Here is an 11740-nt window from a genome sequence, read left to right as displayed (position 1 = left end):
CTCTTGAGTTTTAAAGCTTCAACCAATTTCTTTTGTTATGTCCAATGACACACCTTTTTCCATGTCATTTTGTAGATGTCATTTGTAGATCCACTTTTAATGTCAATTCTATGTCTTATCAGGTAAAATGCGTTGCTCTTCTTTCAAAGCAACTTTTCGACACATTCTAAAGAAGCAAACTTCACTATTGATACCATTGATATTAATTTCTGATCACATTTTTCAAAAGCATCCTTCAGTATTTCCAATGTTATATTATTTTGTATGAATGGCTAACCAGGTTTGTGTATTCTTCTCCTTTAATTAAAAATTTAGTTCCCTCTAGTGTCCAATTTTTAAAATTACTTATCTCTATTATGTCTTAGAAAAAGAAATGTTCAAAACAACTCTACTTTCCCATGGAAGGGATTCTTTATGGTTAATCCATTTATAATGTTCTAAAAATCAAAATCTTAACAAACCTTTTGCTGTTTGTTGCATTTTTAAAGCTCTTAAGCTTGTAGTTAATTTTTTCTTCGGTTAGGGATTAAAGGCAGATTCATTCGGTGTTTTCACACTTAATCCAACAATAACTAAATAATAACTGAAAAGTAGTTCACAAAAATTTTCTGAATAAGATTAGAAAAAGAAATTTGTGAACTTGGTGCCTTGTTAATGGCACCAACTGAGGATCGAGCAAGATGGCTCTTTTCCCATTTTTTTAAAGTAATACATAAAATGTATATTAGTGTACCACATTACAATGACAAGTACAGTTCAGTATTGACATTACATGCAATTAAGGATAGTCTCATTGTCTTCAGTATGAAAGATGTAATCCACAAGGAAATCTTTCATTGAATCCATTTGAAAAAAGTAAACATTGTGATAGAAAACACCATGCTCTTTCTTTTCCCATTTCTTATTGCTCAAAACCTGTGGAATGGAAAGCATTGCCCTGTGATATCCTCGCAAAGAATAACTGGAGTACTTGTCGGTGATTTCCCTTCTTTTCTTTACCTGGGAAGATTTAAAGGGCAGTTGTACTCACCAGCTCTTCGTTCTTTATCACAGAAAGGGAAAATATATAAAGGCGTAATTTCCAACTTTCATCACAACATCTAGAAATAAATTGATCAAACCTTAAGGATTTCCAAAGGAAAAAAAAAGAAATTGCAGATTGAAAAATGTGAGGTCCTTGGTGTTCTCTGAGTTGATGTTAGGTCTGCAAGAAAGCAAGCTCAGAGAGCAATGAGGACCTCATAGTTCAACCCTGAGCTGCAAATATTCTCTTCTTTCAATACAGGTAGTCCCCAACTTACAACAGTTGATTTATTGACTGTTCAAAGTTACAATAGCACTGAAAAAAGTGACTTATGGCTATTTTCGCGGTTACAACATTTGCAGCATCCCCTTGGTCATGTGATCAAACTTCAGATGCCTGGCAAGTGATTCATGTTTATGACCATTGCTGTGTCCTAGCATCATGTGATCCCCTTTTGAGATCTGACAAACAAAGTCAATGGGGAAGCCAGATTCACTTAACAAATGGGAACAGAGGAAAGAGATAGTGCTGATAAGGCTAGTGAGGAGTATTGTAAAGCCAGGATGTTATTCTATGGCAGTGTTTCTCAACCTTGGCTACTTGAAGATGTCTGGACTTCAACTCCCAGAATTCCCCAGCCAGCAAATGCTGGCTGGGGAATTCTGGGAATTGAAGTCCAGACATCTTCAAGTGGCCAACGTTGAGAAACACTGTTCTATGATGTTCTCCAACTGTATAAAAAGGAGCTACACCTTCTCTGAAGGGTAGTTCTTCCCTGCATATCCTTGGGGTATGTTGGGAACAACTGACTATCATGTCTTTAAACTTTGATCAAAGATTAAATGCTGATTGTTATTCAAGTCTCCGCTTAAGTCTCATGTTTGGCTCATTGTGACTTTGTTACCACTTCACCGGACCGTTATGTTGTCAAAAAGACATACTCTCCTCGTCAGCTCATTTTGGTCATTTTAAAACCCTCCAATTCAACATTAGGGATGTATTGCAATGCGCTCTACATGGGGCAGCCCTTGAAGAATATTCGGAGACTCCAGCTGGTCCAGAATGCAGCTGCGCGAGCGATTGTGGGTGCACCCCGGTACACCCACGTTACACCTATCCTCCATGAGCTGCACTGGCTACCTATTGGTCTCCAGATACGCTTCAGGGTGCTAGTTATTACTTATAAAGCCCTACATGGTATTGGACCTGGGTACTTGAGAGACTGCCTTCTGCCGATTACCTCCCACAGACCCATTCAATCCCACAGATTAGGCCTCCTCCGTATTCCATCTGCCAGCCAATGTCGGCTGGCGACTACTCGGAGGAGGGCCTTCTCTGTGGCTGCCCCGGCCCTTGGGAACGAGCTCCCCGTGGAGATTCGGACCCTCTCCACCCTTCAGGCCTTCCGGACGGCCGTGAAGACCTGGCTGTCCCAGCAAGCCTGGGGTTGAGTCCCCCCCCTACTCAAATTTGCTGTGTCTGTTGTGCTTTTAAATTGTTCATATTGTCTGATTGTCTTTGTCTTACTTTTTGTAATTTCCCCTCCCTTGGCTTTGTTCAGCCGTCCTGAGTCCCTTCGGGGAATAGGGCGGCCTACAAATTGAATAAACTCCAACTCCAACTCTATTATTGTGACATGATTACCAGATTGGGACAGTGGTCCTCAAAAGGGATTTTTGTCCAACCCGCAGGATGGGAACCATGGGGGGTCATTGCACGGCCACCCTCCCATCGTGCTTCTTACAAGATACAGGAACCATTACATGCACCTACTGGGCCTCTCAGACATAGGATGAAAAGGTTAGCTCCTTCTCATGGTCTGCACACTCGGATGGCATACAACCTGTGGATGCGTTTGGCAGAACAGGCAAACGTATCAATTTTCCCCCCCCCTCGGGATGAAGGCCCCGAATGAGGCTCGGGGAACCTCTTTTATTAGGTACAAACAAAGAGAAGGTGTATACAATTACATCAGAAGGCACATGATTAACTAAGCCCAATAATAATGTTACAGCGTGGCAAAAACCTCAGCCCTAGGCGGGGAGAAAAGTGGGGAGAAAGGTGGGGAGAGAGGTGAGGAATACACGCACGGCTCACATTCCTGTGTCCGTTTAAGGTTCTTGCCAATTGATATATTCCAGATGCCAGCGCAGCCCATGCTGGACACCTTCGCACGTCGGCTGGTACAGTTCTGCACGTAAACTAAAAGGAATGTTATACATATTGCTAAAAGGAATGTTGCAAGAGACTTGGAGGTGTTCTCAAACTTCTATGGGTCTCAACGTATTCTCAAATCTTACATTGTTACATACGCATGAGCTAGCCAGATCCTTTGGAAATGGAGCAACAGACACCAAGGTAATCAGTCAGGTCTACCACTGGCTAATACAAAATAAGTAAATAAACTGTTGTCAAGAAAACTCAATTTAAAAAATGAACATCAGAGTTCTGCTAATGGCGATGGAAGGAAATGCCTCTTCTTTTCAGATGGGTCATTTCCAAGCTGTGAAGAATCAAAGATACCAGATAATTAATGTAAAGTTTAGGAGGCAATTTATTCTGCTGATGAAGGTTATCAGATTGTAGGTGCACAGAGCACTCCTTTGTTACCTTCTTTACTGGTCGTTGCTTCAAAAGCTTAAGCTAATAGAAACAACAAACTACATTGTTTCCTTTGTTGACAGACCTTTAAGAGTTAGCACCTCCTAGCATTAACACTTAGACTTCCTGCTCAGAATGCCTGGCTCCTAGGATGATGGATGAGATCCTGGAACCAAGTTGCTTAGGAATGTTTTTACTGCTAAGGGATGTGATTGATAAGACAGAGATCTTGACCTACCTTGTAACCTCTACCTGCAGTTACTATGACTATATTGCTATAGCACTTAAAAGACTCAACCACTTCACGGTGGCCCCTCTCTAAGCGGTTTGCAGAGTCAGCATATTGCTCCCAACAATTTGGGTCTTCATTTTACTAACCTTGAAAGGATAGAAGGCTGAGTCAACCTTGAGCCAGTGAGGATCAAATTGCTGGCAGTCAGTATGCTACTCTTGTGAGCACAAATTAGCTGTTGCAGCAGAGGTGGGTTCCTACCAGTTCGCACCTATTCGGTAGAACCGGTTCGTCAAATCTACCGAACCGGTTAGAAAAGGTTCCACCAGTGGACCCGGAAAGCAGGCCACACCTACAGAAGAGGTTCCAAAAATTTTTGAAACCCACCACTGGTCCTTGTATATGATTATTCTACACTATCATGCTCATATTTATAAAACTCAGTGCTTCTGTGAAAGGTAAGGGTGACTACTGCGTTTGTGGTGCAATCAGAACATGCGTGTGTTGAAGTTGTTTTGACGCAAACCAAAGATGCCTCTTAAAAAACAAGTTTACATCATATTCTTATGCAGGCCAGTGCTGTGTATGAGGTAATTTAAGGTGGTTCTGACAAGTGTCGTCGGCATCTTCATATCCGGTCACATGGGGGGCAAGCCACTCCCATCCGGTCACATGGGCGGCAAGCCACTCCCACAAAGGAGGCCACACCCACAGAGTAGGTTCGAACAATTTTTGAAACCCACCTGTGTTGCAGGTGTATTTCCTCTGCAACACTCCAGGAAATATTGGTGGTCAACTATCACGTCTAAAATGTCAATAGCATCTGCAATTTCTCACAAAAAGCAGCACGTTTAGCTAACCACAACCTCAAGAGTGATATGAACAAGTAGGAACAAAATGTCTTAAAAAGAAGAGATCATTAAGAAATTTGTTTTCCAATCTGCTAGACATTTTTCCCCCTTAAACTTTACCCTATCAGATTCTTAGGCTAAAGTAGAAACAATGGGTTTTGTTTAGAGTGAGGTTCATCTCTTGTAAGTCATTTCTCGTATCCATTGTCTCTCCCTGTGTATAGTTTGGCTGTAATTTACTTGTGCCAAAAAAGGAAGTATATTCTTCGTTTAAGGATAAATGACTGTGGTAATGGTAGGATTCACTTACCTTCCCTACCGGTTGGCAAACGTGACAGCGCACGCACCGCATCTGTGCATGCACACCACCTTCTGCACATCTGCACCACCTTCTATGCATGCGCACTACCTGCGCATGCGCACCACCTTCTGCGCATATACAGTGTTTGTGCATTACATCAGGGCGGGTGGGTGGAACCTCCTGCAGCTGCCGCTACTGGCTCGCCCGAACCAGAGAGAACCGGCTGAATACCACCTCTGGACTGTAGAGAAACTGCGGACTTTATTAGGCAGACTTTATTATCAGTACATAAGGGTGGTGTGTGGTTAAAATAAATGAGTTGAACGGCTGAACAGCTTGTGAAACCCAGGATGTGGTTAAACTGCAAAGCTTTGCTTCTTCAGTATGGAACTAGAGCAACCAGTACGAAGCTTAAAATGTCAACTATGTTAACATAAGGGGAATTAGACCTCCTCTAGGCACCATCTGATAGGAAAAGAAGCAAAACATCTGATTTCCTACCTGGAAATCCCAAAATTACCCACAGAAGGTTGCCATAGCAATATTGATATTTTGTTAAGCATGCACAGAGAAGACTGTCGTCGGAATTTCCCTGGTTGCTTAGAAACACAAGCACAGGAGGCCAGATGTGGAGTACTACACGCAACAGTCAGTGCAATGGAAACACCTGGCATTTAAGCTGACAATAAAAACGTTATTGTGTGCGTGCTCCAGGTCACGTTCTGTGCGCTTGACCAAATCTCTGCAGACTCTTCATATAAAAATTTTGGAGACTTTCAAACCATGTCCCCAATAGGGGGAACAGTCCAGAATCTCATCACACTGACCAAGAAGGGAGAAAGGTGCTCCTAATTTTAATCATACACTAGCTGATAACCCGGTGTTGCCTGGGTATTTATCCTAATCCTGTATTAGACAGGAAAATCCCTGATTTTTGTTGAAAATGTCCGGACCAAACATAATTTCTAATGTTGGATTTTCTCCCTTACCAGAGGGAGCCCCCTTATTGAGTATTGTGAAGCTGTTACCATGGTAACTCAACTGCGCTTTACAGTAATAGTGGTGAGATTCTTTTTTTTTTTTTACTACTGGTTCTGTGGGCGTGGCTTTGTGGGCATGGCAGGAGGATACTGCAAAATCCCCATTCCCTCCCCACTCTCAAAATTTCCGCTACCGGTTGTCCAGAACCTGGCTGACAATAAAACACCTCTCAGTAGAAACCATTTTACGGCAGTACAGTAGAAGCCATTTTAAGGTACAACAAGCTGTAACCTAACAGAACACCACCACCCTCGAGGGGTGTTAGGGGTGTCTTACCCCCACAATATTTGTTTCCAGAGAGTAAGTCATCTGTGTACGAAGTTTGATAGATAGATAGATAGATAGATAGATAGATAGATAGATAGATAGATAGATAGATAGGTTAGATAGAATGATAGATGATAGATAGATAGGTGTGTGTGTGTGTGTGTGTGTGTGTGTGAGAGAGAGAGAGAGAGAGAGAGAGAAAGAGAGAGAGAGAGAGAGAGAGAGAGACCTATGACCACTACTGAGTCCAAAATTTATGTTGCTAAGCGAAACATTTGTTAAGTGAATTTGGCTCCATTTTATGACCTTTCTTGCCACCATGGTTAAATGAATCACTGCAGTTGTTTACATTAGTAAGATGGTTGTTAATGGTTTCCCCATTGAGTTTGCTTGTCAGAAGGTCACAAAAGCTGATCACGTGACCCCAGGACACTGCAACCGTCATAAATGTGTCAGTTGCCAAGTATCTGAATTTGGATCACATGGCCATGGAGGTGCTGCAATGGTCGTAAGTATGAAAAATGGTAACAGGTCATTTTTTTCAGTGCTGTAATTTTGAACTGTCACTAAATGAACTATTGTAAGTTGAGGACTACCTGTACTACTTGTATCTGTGTGCATTCTTTGGCATATCTGAGGCCAGCAAATCTTTATGAGTACTCACACTTGCACCGCGAAGCTGGAGTACCTGTCCAGAGTGGGCAGCTGTGGCAGGAGAGGCCCTACTGTTAACATACATCTCTACCTACAACAGGTGTGATTGTAAACATCATTACCTCCCACAGACCCATTAGATCTCACAGGGTTGGCCTCTTCCGGGTTCCATCTACTAGCCAATGCCATCTGGCTACTACCCAGGGGAGGGCCTTCTCTGTGGCAGCTCCGGCCCTCTGGAATGAACTCCCCGCAGGGATTCGGACCCTCACCTCTCTCCAGGCCTTCTGAAAAGCCGTCAAAACCTGGCTTTGCTGGCAAGCCTGGGGGTGATGAGTTTCCTCTCCTCTCAACTTGTATGATTGTGTGACTCTTGCTTATTTTAATTATTTGTATTCATTTTATGTTCCCCTTTTTCCCCTTTTGAATTGTTCGCCGCCCTGAGTCCTCACGGAGAAGGGCGGCATATAAATAATAAAATTCAATTCAATTCACAGAACCCAGTTTATATGCTAATGCAAGTGTGCTTGCTTTGCAGCAAAGTTTCACTCTGTAAAGAATTGCAAAATAATGTTTAAAGAGCCCCTCTTTTTGGGCACTGGAGTAAACACGGAAATGTACATTATATCCATGTAATGATTTACATAGGATGACTGTCTGTCTCTCTTTTATCTGCAGGAGAAATACAAAAACACTCATTTATGTAGATGCTATAGGGAGCCATTTGATTAGCATTGTAAAGAAAACATCTGTTTTAACAGGATATGAAAGTGTAGATCAGGATTGTGATGATCAAGATTCCTATATAGAAAAGGTCGATATCAAAAAAACATACCTCCCGAGCGTGGGAAAGGAAGGACGACAGGAAACCAGAAAGGTTCTTAAAATAAAGCTTGCTCAAAATACTTATCGTTACAGGATATCAGCACAGATAATTTAGTAACCTCTTTACTTTATCTACTTTCATACTGACAGCTGTTGTTTCCTGTTTAGGTAACCAAGTACAATATAAAAGCACATTAAAGAAACCATTTGGAGTCTTTCTCAGCCTTACCGGATAGGGGTGTCAAACTCATGTCATCACGGTGGCGTTACATGACGTATCGCCCCCTTTGCTAAACTGGGCATGGGCGTGGCCAGTGCATGACGCATCTGGCCTGTGGGCCGTGAATTTGACAACCCTGTTATAGGACAACCAACCTTTGTCCATATCTCAACAAACGTGTGACTTAGAGAGAATTTGACTCAGTCTCTTTGTTTGTGCGGAGTCAGACTTAGTACTCCTGACTAACAAAGGAAGGATTGTGCACCAGTGGAGCATGAGATATATTCATGCTAAAAAGTATTGTAATAGGACAATGCATTCCATCCATCTTGATAATGATTGGCTAAATCTATAAGCCAGAAAACTATAAGAAGAGAGATAGAGGTGCAGTCCCTGTCATCTAATGTTGCTTGACAAACTTGGGTTGAATAAATGTTTTTGCCTTGACTTTGTGAGATACAATATAATAAGTTGCAATTTTCCATTAATACCGTAATATATTTTACAATTTATATGAAGTTTGTCTTTTGTTCAAGATACTCGGAGTTAGCATTTTAACCAGAGGTGGTATTCAGCAGGTTCTGACCAGTTCTGGAGAACCGATAGTGGAATTGAGTAGTTTGGAGAACTGGTAAATATCACCTCTGACTGGCCCCGCCCACATCTATTCTCTGCTTCCTGAGTCCCATCTGTTGTATGGGGAATGGGGATTTTGCAGTACCCTTCCCCTGGAGTAGGGTGGGAATGGAGATTTTACAGTATCCTTCCCTTGCCACGCCCACCAAGCCACGCCATGCCCACCAAGCCACGCCCACAGAACTGGTAGTAAACTTTTTTGAATCCTACCACTGATTTTAACATATAGCCATACTACTACATATACAAGGTATAACCATGATTACATTTACTTTTCAATGGTATTGCTGATTTAATACATTATAGATACTAATTTATTTTTAGCTGTTCTTGAGTTTCCATGAACAAAGAAAATAAAGTTAAGTCTAACCTTGGGAGGACTAAGAATGTATCTAACGCAAATCTACTTTGATGTTTTCCCTTCTCAAATGTTTCTTTCACTTGGGCAATGTTCTTTTCTATGGCTATGTTGCAATTCTTGTGAAACAAGAGAACCGATAAGGGAATTTCAAAGAAGTGAGACATGAGAGGGATGAGTGCTTAGCAAGTTTGGGTGACAATAAGGGCTTGACTAACTTTAAACATTTAGGGGAGATAATAGATTATAGGTGGTCAGAAAGCCATATGATATAACTGGGCCTATCAACCACGCCTGGCAAGGATGGACAAGTGGCTGGTGATAGAAATGTATAAAATATACTGAGGTCTGTAACAGGGTGTGGATTTCTGTTGCTGTGCCAAATAGAAGTTTAACTAGCTCTTTGCAAGAAGCTTTTAATAATTCTTACATCTGGTTGACCCAAGTATTGTGTGAATTTGTTACACACAAAGAAGAGAGGCAAAAGACAACTGATAAAGTAGGGACCTATGGATTGTACTCCTTCTCTCTTATTAATACTGATTGGAACCGGTGGGAGATAGAAAGAGAACCAACATAGTCCAGTGCCTCAGACCCCTAACTCCAAGAGCGATCCAGAAAGATACTAAGAACACACAAACACAGGTATGAACTGCAATTCTTACTAATTTAATATAAGCATACTACATAAACACACATACGATTTGCAACTTAATCAATGCTTAATACATAACTACACCCAAACACGATCTGCAACTCTTAACACATTTAATCAATGCACAATAGATAAATACACAAGTGTGACCTGCAGCTCTTACTAATAAACACATTGTAAGGTTCAGAGATGCACTTAAGTCAACACGGAACCAAAGAGAAGGACTTAAGCAGAGGCTTGTAAGAAGTAACAGCTTTTATTCTGTGTATTAGACTGTATTTTTATTGAGTTCACTTTCACTGGGTATACTGCGGCTTTAGTGGTGTAGTACTACTCCTCTTCCAGTAGATGGCTCTCTTATTCCCAAATCCAATGTTAAACAATCTGTCAAAAACGGCTGATTATTGATAAATCTAGAAAGTTTAGAAATACAAATAAACATGAGAGTTTCTTCCGAAAATCACCTTTTAAATTGTTTAAGCTGTTTTTCAGGTTTTCTATGTTTTAAAGCTTCCCTTGGGCTTCTTTCGCCTCTTGATTTTCAGTTTTTTTCCCTTGCCACTTGCTTAGGCTTGGAAGTTCTTTTTTAGAATTCTTGTACTTAAATCAGATGGTAATTATCTCACTCAGTTTCAATGCTCTGTCCACGAACCGCTCCAGCACAAATCTTACAGTCTGTTGTCCCAGCTTTGTGACTGCCAAAAATGGCCATTGTCCCTGCTGCCATTTGGGAGAGCTTGCTTTGGACCTAATGAGGAAATTACGAGTTCTTGGTGGTCAACAAAGCGCCTCTCCTTCCTTTACTGCCCCTACAAGGCAGCTATGACCCCATGGGTCTCCCAACAGCGGTTACCAGCTGGATTTTGCAAGGCACGGCTGAGTCTACTATTTTCCAGCTGTTCTCACCGCGACATCAACAGGAAGTCTCTCCCTTTGTTTTCTTCTATCTTATCTTCTACTGGGCCCCTTGATGCTGGAGGGAATGGGACTGAGTGCTTTAGCAACACAGGTCAGAAGTGTAAGCCAGAGCTGGGGTCAAAAGTGTAGCAGAGTACTCCATAGGTTCCCGATGTGTGAACTCTGACAGGCAATGATATATGCAGCTTCTGAGGTATGCACAAGGCACTGGGTTGCACAGAAAAACAAGATTTAGATTGATGGCAGAAGCACATGTTTTACAGATGCCAAAAGTTTTACAAAGGCCAAATGTTTTATACAGACCAAATGCAGGTTAAATTAATTCCACTACTAGCAGAAGCAATTCTTACAGAAGCAATGAGCAAGTTAACCTCCTCCTCCTCATTATTATTTCCCTTAACCTAGGTAATTCCATTATTATGTCCCTTCAGCATGATGCCTTGTGAGATTTAAAATTCTCAGTTTGAATCAACAGGAGACATTGTGAACAATACAAGAACTTTATTATTAGAACTTTTGCAAAAGTTGGCTTTCTATGCTCATGTGGATAAAGTCACAGAAGAGCAATGATACATATGAATACAAGTTTTAAATCCAGTTTTTTTTAAAAACCCACCCCATCAACGCCCCTCATCATCATTGGTCAGTTTACATCAGATAAGTATTGGCTGTACAATCCTAACAGCTAGTTTCCCAGACATGCTATCCCCCTGATAGTTGCTACATCTTGATAATTACAACACTATTAATTTGAGCATGGCAGCTGTTTTCCCTTTCCTGCCAATGGTAGTTTGGCCTGGACTGGAATGTACTAATCAAATCAACAGCCTTGTTATTTCCTGAAACCTCATATTCTTACATAATTCCGAAGCTACTGTCCCAAAAGTGGTGTCTTAGGTTATACAGAGGATAAATATGGCATTATTCTTGCTCTTTTCTTTACATGAATAATTCTCATTTCTCTCATGCCCTCGGAGGGGTTGCATATTATGTAGATTGCTTAAGTTGCTAAAAATGTAAGAATCTAGCTAGGAAGATTAGGAAACTGCCACAAGGAAAAGGAAGTGAGAGTCTGGGAAACTGCTGACATATGCTGAATTAGCAATTTCTAGGCAAATTCTGTCTAGAATTAGGTTAACTTAGCCTTTCCATCTTTC

The sequence above is a fragment of the Thamnophis elegans genome, chromosome 7 (genome assembly GCF_009769535.1).
Source record: "Thamnophis elegans isolate rThaEle1 chromosome 7, rThaEle1.pri, whole genome shotgun sequence".
Classification (NCBI taxonomy): domain Eukaryota; kingdom Metazoa; phylum Chordata; class Lepidosauria; order Squamata; family Colubridae; genus Thamnophis; species Thamnophis elegans.
The sequence above is the reverse complement of the archived record's forward strand: the minus strand, read 5'-3'. Positions refer to the sequence as shown.